The sequence below is a fragment of the Alligator sinensis genome, unplaced genomic scaffold (genome assembly GCF_000455745.1).
Source record: "Alligator sinensis unplaced genomic scaffold, ASM45574v1 scaffold802_1, whole genome shotgun sequence".
Classification (NCBI taxonomy): Eukaryota; Metazoa; Chordata; order Crocodylia; family Alligatoridae; genus Alligator; species Alligator sinensis.
The window spans coordinates 2,267,672-2,280,433 of record NW_005841918.1 but is presented as its reverse complement, the minus strand read 5'-3'; the positions used below and the strand labels follow the sequence as shown (position 1 = coordinate 2,280,433).

Sequence of the window (12,762 nt, the reverse complement as noted above, 5' to 3'; positions counted from 1 at the left end):
GGAATGCTACATGACAAGTTTCAAGAAGACAGGTGCAGGGGGGTTGGAGAAACTTCACTCCAAAGTCTTGAGAGAAAAACTCATATTACATGTAAGTGTTAAGCTACAGTGGGGTCAAAAGCGCAGAGTGGGTAGCCACTGATGAGGCAACAAAGTCTGCCAAGTTTCAAGGAGATCGGTGCAGGGGGTTCAGAGAAACTGCCCCCCAAAATCCTGAAAACAAAACTTGTGTCATGTGTATGTGTTAAGACACAGTGAGGTCAAAACTGAAGGCATGTTAGCCCCTGTGGAGGCCTGGCTGCTAGGCCCTACTGTGGCCACAAAGCCTGCCAGCTATCACAGGACACAGGTGCAGGGGGGCTCTGGGGCCCTGCACCCCTAACTGCTCACAGGTAAAACTCGTGTCATGGGTGGTTGTGCAACTGCTGCCTCTCACCAGGCATCAGGACTGAAAATCCCCCATCACTTGTCACCAAGACCTGAAGGTAATAATTGACCACAGTATGAACATGAGCCGGCAGTGCGATGCTGTAGCCAGCAGGGCCAACAATACGCTGGCATGCATCAATTGATGCATCTCCAGCAAAACAATTGCAAAGAAGTGATTCTCCTGCTCTACTCGACTCTACTCAGCATTGGTGAAACCGCAGCTGGAGTACTGCGTCCAATTCTGGGCTCTGCACCTTAACAAGGACACGGTAAAACTTGAGAGAGTCCAGAGAAGGGCCACTCGTATGATCAGAGACTTGCACAGCAAGCCATATGAGGAAAGGCTGAGGGACCTGGGACTCTTCAGCCTGAAAAAGAGAAGGCTGAGAGGGGACTTGGTAGCAGCTTACTGCTACGTCAGAAGCGTACATCTAGGGCTCGGTGAACAACTGTTCCCCAGGGCACCCTTGGGGAAAATTAGAAGTAATGTTCACAAACTCCTGGAAGACTGTTTCAGGCTCATTTCAGGCTCAACATTAGGAAAAACTACTTCATACCTAGGGTGTTCAGACTGTGACATGGGTTAAAACCAAAAACCCACCCACCTTCACAAACACCTTTAGTACTTCGATACCATTGTTATAGGTGGCATAGAAATGACCACATCTTCTCTACCTACCATTCTTGGTTTCTCCAAAATTGGGTAATTTATCCTTTCTAAAAGCATTGTAGTGCTTAGTTTGAAGGCTCTGAGCTTCACTGATTTTCTGTATAAATATTAACCAAATAAACTAGTTGAGGAAAATATGAACAACCTTCTGTCGATATCATCTCACATTTTAAAAGCAAGGATCACAGGAGATGATCCCTTCAATTAAAATGGTATTTGCTTCAGCTTGAAGCCCAGAATGAATGATCACTTTCTCTAAACAGAATGATTTTTCTCCTTGCTTCATGTTTTCATAGATTTATAAATAATTGATTTTTATGTCATATTTCTCATTCAAGGGTTAAAGATTCATTCCCTACTTTCCAGTGAGACCTGCTTTGTAGGAATTTCTTGTTCCTTTGTATCTAACACTTAAACTCCTGGGCTTGTTCTCGGCTGGTGTCAGTTATCACAGCTTCATCAAACTCAATGGGATATTTCTCTCTGATTTTTGAGAAATAAAATTGGAAACCAAGCAACTCTGAAAGAGAGACTGCACCATTATATCCCTGAATCATTTCAATAAATAAGGTTCACATCCAATTGTAACTATGCTAGATCATTTCACATCCAGGTGCAATATTGGATCAAACTGGATAGCCTAACCTGGTGTCCTGTCTCTAACAATCTCTCTGTATTTCAAGATATTTTTTCAATCTTGTCACTGCACTGTGAACCCAATCTAATTCTGCCAAACTAATTATTTTGACATGGGGTGACCAGTTCTGCACACAATATTCTATTTTGTACTACTCTAATCTATCCTATTGTTAAACACATTACATTTTTCCATGTCATTCAACGTCCCAGGAATAAAACCTAAAATCCCCACTACTTGATCCCTTGATTAGTTACTGTTTCAAATAGTGTTGTTCAAGCAGCTGCCTTCCAGGACATTTGTATTTCCATAGTAACCCATGTCAATAATATTAATTGCAAACATTTTCTTAGCCTAGGGCAGGGGCAGGCAATTATTACAGGTGGAGGGCCACTTACTGAGTTTTGGCAAGCCATTGAGGGCCACATGACAGGCAGCCAGGGGAAGATAAATATTAATTTTCTAATTTTTTTAGGGGCCCCGCGAGCCAGATAGAATGGCCTGACAGGCCACATCCAGCTCATGGGACGCATTTTGCCCACCCCTGACTTAGGGTCTTCTACTGATGGTGTCTTATCTCTAGGTCTACCTTCAGGGCTTTAAACTAATGTCACCATAGTGTAGGTCATTTTCTCTGAAATGTTCTGCTTTTCAAATATCCTTTATTTCATTAGCAGATCTATCTTAATCTTCTAACTCATCCAAAAAGACAGTTTGACAATCCTCTTTTACTTTTTTGCATCAGGATGACTGAGCATTTCTGCTCTACCTATACATTTGCCCCCTATATTTTGATCAGTAGAAATGAAAATTCAGGTTGTACTTTAAAATATCTGTTTCCTGGAAGAGACAGTATAACAGCAATTCTTCTCATAAAGGCAATAAAATATACCTTGGGAAGGAACATTAGGGGAAATAAAACTTAAAATCTTAAGTAAAATTTTGCACGTATAGTAGCAAATCATATGATTCAATATGTGGTGTGAATCAATGCCTAATATGAAAAACTGCTGTGTTATCATGCCTGAATGCAGACATGTAATTTTGAGAAAGGGTTCACAATAATGTGTGTCAAAAATTGAAATTTAGAATGTGGGGTTGAGCATATAAACCAAAAGCTACCATGATTTCTCCATTCAAAATTTTGATATATTAATAGAATTTTACTAATTCAATAGTCCAAATTTGTATCCAAAATATAGTAATCTGAATAAATGTGAATTTACTCTCAAAATCAATAACTTCAAGTAAAGAGTATTTCATAAGTCTCCAGAGTGCATTTTCCCAATTTGTTTTCTATCAGGCAGTTTGTCAGCAATTTCCAGCTTCACACTCTCCGTTGAAAAAGACAAAACTACTGTGTCCCAGTCATTAAACAGAAAGTAGCTTCATATCTAATACATTTTCTTTGTACTGTTTCAATCTTTTTTTCCACCTATAAACAGGAGTAAAGAATGCCTCTACCTACCATAAAAGGATGGAACTGAAAAAAGTCATCAACTGCTTCTCAGCTGCCACTATTTTCTCATTGTTCAAGCTGAGACCTGGTCCATAAAGAAATAACTGATCATTGAACCAAAATTGCTTCACAGCCAAGGCAAAAAGGACCAGTTCTGCTCTTGTTTTGCATCAGTATAACAGCAACATGGTAACTCCATTGCCGTCAGTGAAACTAGCCCTGCTTTACATCATTATAAATGATTCCCAAAAGGTATTAACTGATTGGTGACCTCTGAGATGAATCTAATAAACTAGAAGACTAGTTTTCCTACTACTTTAAAAAGGTTTCCTTTACCATATTTCAGGACTGACCAAGTTCAAAGCTGCCAGGGGCACCTGTCATAGGCCCCTGGGCCCCACACTGCAGGGGCCACATGCTGCAGGGGCTGTGCGCTGTAGGATCCCAGGAACCCTGCTAACCACAGCCCCCCTGCCATGGGAGAAGTACAACATACCTCTCTCCTTCCTCCAAGCAGAACACGCCCTCTCCTGTTGCTTCTGCCAAGGTGGTGAGCCTCCCACCCCCTCAGCACTGGTGTGCAGGCAGCCCACCCCATCAACTCTCCCCGCATTGCCTGGGCAGTGAGGCTGCCTTCCACCCTGCCCCAAGACTCCAGCTACAGGCACAGAAGCAGGAGCAATGTGGGGAATGACAGATGGGCAGGAGCAGTTACAAGCCAGATGCAGCCCTCAGACCACCAGTTGATCAGCCCTGCCTTATTTAATCAATTAGGCCTTAATTTAGCAACATAGTTAAACCTGTACCTAATTGTCAGCACTAAACAGTTCCTTTTAATTGAACAGGACTGTTCATATCTTTCATGCTGTCACTTATTTAGGTATCTTACTGAATTGTGGCCTTAAGTGATTGAAGGGTGACTGTTCATGCATCATATGTTCTGCTACAGGTTGAGATTAGAAGCCTTGAAATTGCTTTTATGTAAGCCTGAAGACAACAGAACTTCCTAAGCCTCTAACGGGAGAGAAATTCTACAAAAATAAAACAGTGAGAGTGGGATAGGAGCACCGACCATGAATATTTATGCATTTGTGCTTGCTGTTTTCTATTTTTATAAACCCATTAGTCCTCACCAGAGATCTTTAATATAGCATTTTCATTTCAAATATTCTACTTGAAAATTCAAATATATGTAAGGTTTGAAATAAAGGCCAAAGTAAATTAATATATTTCCAGGTATGACATAATAATCCATCTAGGGAGGGGAGGGACAATAAGCAGGCATTGATTTCTGTTAAGGTGAATGTCAAAATGTTAATGTTTGAAAAAGTAAGCATTGACCAACACAACATCAAGGCTAATATTTAATTCTCAGAATATTAAATCTTGATGAGCACCAAGATATGAAATTGATATGCAAAGACTTGTATCTTCATTCATGCTTGAACACATTGAATGGAAAGTGGGATGTAAAATGCTTCCAAAACCAAATAACCTTTTATGCTAATTTTGCCCTCACCCAAATGGGGTGTAAATAGCTGTCCAAGACGAAAATCTGAGGAGACCCAAACATGTAAGACTATGCATTCACTATCAGGAAGAAAGGTGTATTTTTAACTTGAGTTCACACATTTGAAGTAATAGCCTAGTGAAGACAGGACAACTTTTAATTTTAGAAGCTGAAATGAAAGGCTGGATTCTCCCATATTGGTTATCTTTATCTGCTAACTGGTATTTTTCCTTGCTGGGCATTTTCTGGTCTGAGTCAACAGGCTTGCAAGCCTATGAAATAATGGCCCTATGAGGATTCAGGAGGGAACATAACTTGACATGAATGCACTCTGGCAATCCCAACTGGTGGATGAATTGCTTTACAATATGTAGGGGCCAACCCAGGACTGGCTATTAGAGTATAGAGGCACAACTGGCTCTACTGTGGTCCATAACAACAGCTGGAAATCTGATTCATTTTTACAGTTATCTACACTACAGTTGTCTTCAGCGAAAACAAGTAGGAATATTACATTTCTAGTTGGGAATTTGGTTTATTATAACATAATAACAAAGAAGCAATGCCTTTCCCTCAGCCAAAGACACATTTAATAAATTCCCAGGTACAGAGTGTGGGATTGAGAACCTGAAATGAATGATTAACTTGTTACCTGGAATATAACTTCCTCTGGTTTGGTGTATTCAGTGCACATCTACACGTGATGCTACATTGTCTTGATATAGTGTAGCAAAACGCCCAGTTTTTCTTTTTTAATACATACATATACACACACACACACACACATATATACACACACACACACATATACATACACACACACACACATATACATACACACACATATACATACACACACATACACTATATATACATACACACATACATATATATATACATACCCTTCCCTTCCCCAATTACTTTTGGCTTTTCTTTCTCTCCCTCTCTATTCCCTATAGACAAGCATAAGCGAGCTCAGAATTAGGATAAGCTTTAACATTTTTATTTTGGTAGTAAGTTTTTGGTTTTGGATATCCACTGTTTTATATTATATTATTATTAGGTTTGTATTGATTCTTACTGTTGTATATTGTATTATTATCATTTTCGTATTGATTTTTATTGTTTCATATCGATACTGTATGGTTTAGGCCTGTGTTTGTAAGTGAACCAAAGTAATGTAAGTTTCCATTTTGTATGTCAAGACTCCATCTTCTGTCCTCTGCTGGGGCATCCCCTGTGTCACAACTGTATGAGTCACATACCCCTCCCATGTAAATTGGTTCCCAGATGAATGAGAGTGATTGGGAATGATTAAAATACAATGGTAGCAGGCCTCTACTGAATGGCCTGTAACGACTGGGCCATCACCTTGCATTGATTCATCCAGGAACCATGGACCTCACCCAGGAACAGAGACAAGAACCCAGCATTTGAAAGACAAAAGACCCTGCAGAACCAGCAACTCTACCATTGTACCCCACCATTAAAGACACCAGAAACTACACATCCCTGTATGGAGCGCACATGCTCAGTACACCAGGGGCTGACCCTTGCCTGGGCATGCCTCCTGTCACTAGGGTCACACAAATGTCTGTCCCTATAAAAGGGGCAGTGAAGAAAGACCCAGTGGGACACCCTCTCCATCTGGACCAGCACCATGCCACACCACCTATACACCCAGAGGCCCTGCCGGTGACCCCCCTCTGGACAACACCTACTGGACAAGGACCCCTTTCCAGCCTAGATAGGTAGCTATCACCTCCCACCCCCTCTTCAACCAAGGATTTGGACTCTGCTTCTCTTCCCTACCTGGACTCCAGCCCTTCCACTGAGTCTCTTTCTCCTGCTGCCATTCTGAGTGCTTCTGTGTGTGTGTGTGTGTGTGTGCGTGTGTGCGCATGAACCAATAACTTCATGGGGCTGTGTAGTGTGTTGTCTGTGTAATAAAACTGTTATTTGGACCCCTAAGTTGGATTTTGCTTTACTGTGGTTTGGCACTGCTCCAATCTTTGCTCCTTGCCCCTCTAACTCCTGTCTCATTTCTCTCTCTCCTGCTTCTGGCTCACTGCCACCTCCAACACCTGCCCTGAGCTCCTTTCTGCCTCCAAACCCCCCTGTTTCTTTGCCACTGTCTTTTCCCCTGAGCAACCAGGTTTCTGCCTCAGTTTCTTTCCTGGCTGTCTCTTCCTTGCCACCATTTATCTGCTCCTCCCACACCCAATATCTCAGCTATCTGCCTCAGTTTCCAGCCCCAGGCTACCTTAAGCAAACCCAAGCCTCAGTTCCTCAGCCAGCTTCTCTGTAGTCCACTGGTTCTAATCCCAGTTCTGGCAACTTTCACTCCCTACACTTTAACTCTTTCTCACCTGAACCGTATCCCAAGCACACACATACACACACTACCATCCAAGTTAGGAACTTACCTGTGTATGTGTAGGTGGGTTGTATATGTGTGAACTGGTGAGTCTGTGTGTGTGTGTGTGTATGTATGTATATACATATGGCATTGTGTGCATGATATACAAATTAGTAATCTGTGTCTAACTTTTGGGGTGTATAGTATATGTGCTTGAATTGGTGATAGGTATGCATGTGCCTAGACTGGTTTGGATGTGTATGTGCCTGAGCTGGTAGTGTGCGTGTGTATGCACCTAATTAATTTGTGTGTTTGTATACATGCAATTGTGTCACACCCTCCTGTCTAACAACGCAATATTGAGATCCTGAGAGTTGGCCTGACCCCACAGGGCTACAATAGCACTCCCTCGATATAGCATGTTGGTACAGTGACATAGCGGCTAAAAATAACCATGTGCCACTGGCACAGTGCAGTACAGGCTGTTACTGCACCATCATTTAGTACTTCCAAAAGGAAGTACTAAAGGAAAGTACTAAATGATGGCACAATAACAACAACATGTAGGGGCATGTGTTGATGTGCCCGCATTGCAGTAACCAGGTGTATAAAGGTAAAGTAGCATTCACTCCAATCATTGTGGATGCAATATACAATCACTGTCTTCCATCACCAATTTCTTTGTGAAAGTAATTCAGTCACTTTTAGGAAGAAGAAGCTTATCTGTCTCCATCACTCAAACACTATTGTGCAGGATAGGAGGAACCTTGTTGAGGTCTGACTAAAAGGAATGTCCCCTTCCTAGGAAGCTGATTTTTTTGAGCATGCTAATGCAAATTGCCAGTGGGCTCAAATCCCTCAGTTAATCTACAAGCATGAAAGCCTAACCTGTGAGGAATGGCAGCACTAGTACAGATTGCAAAAGAGGTAACAAGGGGCTGGCAAACATGCATCCCTTTAAAGGAAGACCCCTGTTCAAAAAGTAAGGTAGAAGTTCAAGATCATGGAGAAGGAAAATAGCTAGTAATTGACAGTTTGGTGATTTTTTTAAAAATGAAAATGATTTTAATAACAAAATTGATTCTTCTATGAAACAAAAACTGTTTGATAAACCTTAACCAAAAAAAGAAAACTCTAAATAACACTGAGAACATTTTGCATATGGTGCAAGATGGGTTGATTTCAAACCTTGTAAAACAAATATTTTGTCCTTGTTTTTCAACCAGCTGTACTGATCTGGCTATAAATACTGCCAATCCTAAACTTTCATAATTATAAGCAAGCATAAAAAAATATGGGATTGGCTTAATATGAGATTTTTTTCTATTTCTTTTTTTGGACTCTGAGACTTTTGAGTGGATCCTATCAAATTTCTCAGCTTTTCTCCACGAGCTAAAAGGCTAGAAGCATTCTGTTTTAAGAAATGAAAGCTGAGATTCTCATGAAGGACACATGCTTCCATGAGTGGAAGATTTAAGAAAAAACACTAACTACTGTGAGATTTGCAATAAAATCATGAAACTTTGCAATACTAGGAAGAAATGGCTACACAGAATCAAGTCAGTTTTGACTGAAGTGGAGCAGAGTGCTCCATGCTGCATATGTGTTCTGACTTTTTCTGATTTCAATTTAGCCTCTGAAGAGATAAAAGGACAGAACCGTCTTGACATATCTCCTGACTTTTTTTTGGCAAATTATGATTCAAGGCTTTTTTCTTGCTTACATTATATTTTCTTCCTTGCAACATTTATCAGCTCTTCTATGACAAATGCAGAGTTTGGGAAAAGTTTTATTTATTAGCTTTAAGTAAAATGCAGATAAAATTGTATTCTGCATCATTTTTTGCATGCCAATTTTTAAAAGGAATGAAAAATACACAGGAATACAAAGTTGGAAAGATTAAACCGCAAGAGGCTCCAAGCTCTGTTCTTTACCTAGATCCCTGGGGTCCCAAGGGCACTTTTACACATGTTCCTGGTGTGTGTGTGTGTGTGTGTGTGTGTGGGAGGAGGTACTTTAATTAAAGCGGCTCAGAGAGCCAATGATACATGAGGAAGGCTGCTAGAGCATGGCAATTGCTACACTCCAGCAGACTCGATTAATCCAGTGCAGCCTCTGCAGAATTCTAGCACACTGGAGTAGCCTTCACACTCATGTATAGGTGCCCCAAGTGCCCAGTGTGAAAATCCATCTCAGTGGATTCTTTGCTGAGTAGGCTGGGGTGGGATTTGTCTTTTCAATCTAAATGAATTTTTGGGCTGTCTCTTTTCTGCAAAACGAGAACCAGGAGAATCCAAGGCCTAGCATCAGGTAGTCCTTTTATGTACATTGTTATTTTAAAGAAGGTTTAGCAAATTCACGGAAGGACATAGCAGATTGCTGAAAATAAGATAGTAAAAATGTTGACTTCGGGGTTTTGTGCTTAATGACCTTCCCGAGTCATGCTTAAAGGGATATGTGTTACTTGACCTAAAATATTGCCTTCTTTTTTGGACTGTTTCAGGGACTGGGACTCTTAGCACCACTGAGATTGTTTGCGTCACAATCCACAACCAGATCTCAATCTGGTATCATCACAGGCATGCCTAGAATACCTCTGAACTTCTTTGGAAATCATGGATTTATAGTAGGGGAAGATGTGCTATGACAGAGTGCAGATCCCATGTACCCTAAAGACAAGGAAAGGCAGAGAGCCAGCTAAGAACTTTGGCAATTCCATCACTCCTTCTCTAAGTATAAACAAGCTTGATAGAGGGAGATAGAAAGCTGTAACTAATTGTCCTGAGGAAACAACACAGGAGACAAAGCTAAAGGTTGCTCTGAATAGCTGCCATGGAAAAGGGGGGCATTTGGGGCAAGACAAATAGCCTTGCCCCTTCTTTTAGAAGAGGTGTCTAGGCTCCAGTGTGCTCTGGAAGCAGAGGGTATGCTGCATGGGATGAGTCACTTTGAAAGCACAAGAAAGATATTAAGTATTTGTCTGCAAATATGCAATGAATATTTGGTAGCATTTCTTGAAGTGATGGAACTGGCTGAAGGAGGTGCCAGTAGGCAATGTCGTCTCCCATTTGTTTTGGGATTCCTGCTGCTGATGAGAGCTTTGCTTTTTGCTTAGACTCGGATATGTCTATTTCAGCAAAATAAGTATCCTGGAGCAAAAATGAGGCTTTAAAAGGTAAACAATATAATATTATAAAAGAAATGCATCAAATATACAATAAGAATACTGTAGAGATGAGGCAGTGTAATTTGGGTGTTACTGTCTATAAATATATTTCAAATCATGGCAGTGATTTAGTTAGTGGGTTCATTTCACTTTCTCCTATCTCCCCTCAAACCATTCAGTTGCTAATCTTATACAGGGTATAAGTCTTTCTATGTTTCAGTTTAAAAATAGGAGGCTTATTTCAGTTTTAAAATAAAAGCTTTCCACTATGTTTGGGAGAAGTACTTACAGGGTGTGTCTACACATTAATTAATGCACCTTTGCTACTGCACATTAAATTTAGTACCTCTAATGTGAGGTACTAAATAAATCTCATTAGGCTGCCCTAATTCACAGTAGTGAAAGCACATGCTTTTTTAGTGGCACAAGTTTTACTGATGCCTAATTTTACTGAGCATTAGTGTACTAGCACAGTTTTTGATGTGACACTTTAATGCGCAGTAAAATAGGCTATTGCACATGAAAGCATCAATGACTAATGTGCATTTATTTAATACCTCACATTAGAGGTAGATGCATCCACAGAGACCCAGCTGCTGCTCCTTGTTCCTGTGTCACCATCACAGGCAAACATTAGAGCAGCTGGTGGGTCACTTATGGCACTGATGTAAGGTTACTGAGAAATTCTCAGATTTCAACCAATGGAGGAAATAGAGGTAGTGGAGCTCTGACCTACTGCCTAGTTGGGGTGAGGTGGTAGGTGAGCTCTGCTACCTTTGACATACATATATGTGTACAATGGGAACTCCCCATACGATACATGTGGCAGAATCCCATTGGTTCAGAGGAGCTGAGCAATACTAGATAGGCTGAAAAAATCTGCCCTAAAGTTTTTTTTGATGTTTTGAAGCAGTGAAGGCAAAATGAATAAGCTGCTGTTTGCTCTGTGAAGCAGTCTAGGTATCCTTTATAGTATTCTGGACAGGAGCAGAAAAATTACTTAATAATGGCTGAATAGGACACAGGGGCATTAGGGTTACATTAGAGATGTTTCAGATCTTGTTATTAATTCTCTGTACTTGGCAGACTGTTTAAAAACTGGCAAGGGAGCGTTGCAGGCAGAATGTCATTACAGCTGCACAGGTGGAGGGAAATCAGCAAGTGGCTCTTTCCAGACTAGTGACTGGGGCTAAGGAATGAGAAAAAAAATGTGCATCTCATCTGACTGGCAAGACCAAAGAACAGTATGCAGAGAAATAGTGGTTAAAAACCTGTCCTAGCAGGTTATCACTGGGTAACTGAAGCATGTCACGTGTTGATAGTTGGCTTCTATATCTGTAACAGATGTCTTTTTCACAGGTCAGGCAGAGAGGATGGACAATTGATTCAGTGGCTAGAAATATAGAGAGCAAAAGATAACAAACTTGGAATATTTCCCATACGTTGGGTGCATTTCATAAATGCTTTGGTAAGAAAGGGAGGGATAATCCTCTTCATAGTTCTTTTAGCAGGTGTTTATGTTTTTGGCATTGGCAGCAATATTTTGTATTTACACATGCAAAATAAAATTCTTTCACATTTGCAGAAAAAATAATTACCCTTTATGTGACTTACAGCTGCTCTAATCATCCATCAATGCTGCTGTCCTCTTTCTGAGAACTTACACTGTTAGTGTTGCTTCATCTGGAGTTTACTGAGAAAATTGCCTATTCTCCAAGTTGACTTTTAAGAATGATTGTAGTGTCACATTGGCTTCATTTAACAGTGTTGGTTTCGGTTGCTAAGTAAAAGGATTCCATACAAGTATAAACTAAAGAACCTCAGAAGAGTCACTATATGGTACTTGAATACTACATTGATCAGCACCATACACAAAGCTCAGATAAAATGAGACAGTTAAAGAGCAAATAACATTTTAAAAAATGCAAATGCAAATGGAAACATCTGTTTTCTCTTCCAGTAAGGAGGATAAAGTTTGCAATACTTATAAGGACAATACAGTGGTCATCATTTGTAAGTCAACATTTCACAGCAGTAAAGATACCTATTCCATTACAGTTGGAAAGAACTCAAGTATTTATGATACCATCATAACCACCTCCAAGCTAAGCATTAGTAAGTATAGAGTACTGAATCTGGTCCATGGGGTCATTCAGTATTTATATAGATATAAGGCCTGTGTGAAACAGCTTGTATTTGCTTCGGATTCAGATTCAGCCCATTCAGGGGACACTGATTCTATTCAGTGATTCGAATCACTGTCCTGAACTGATTCACCTGAATCTGATTCAAAGGTTCGGCTGCTGCCGAATCTCTGAATCACCCAGGCCCATCCCCTGCCTGCTCTCCCAGCCCAGCATGGCTGCCCAGCCTGCCCCAGCTCCCACCACTTTGAGAAGAAAAAACCCCAAAAACACTCCCTAGGTGCTGCTGGATGGGGGGAGCCATCCCCACTGCCCCCATTGCCCCATGCTGCAGAGGGGGCTCTGTGATGAGCCCCCCAAGCCACCACCCCTTCCCAGCCCCCCACTG

The 12,762-nt window shown here is 40.9% G+C and overlaps 1 protein-coding gene across 3 annotated transcripts in view; it reads right to left on the bottom strand.

The window, feature by feature from the left end:
* Positions 1–12,762, bottom strand: part of GRIA4 (glutamate ionotropic receptor AMPA type subunit 4) — a 383,074-nt gene that overhangs the window by 215,989 nt on the left and 154,323 nt on the right. The window lies entirely within an intron of this gene.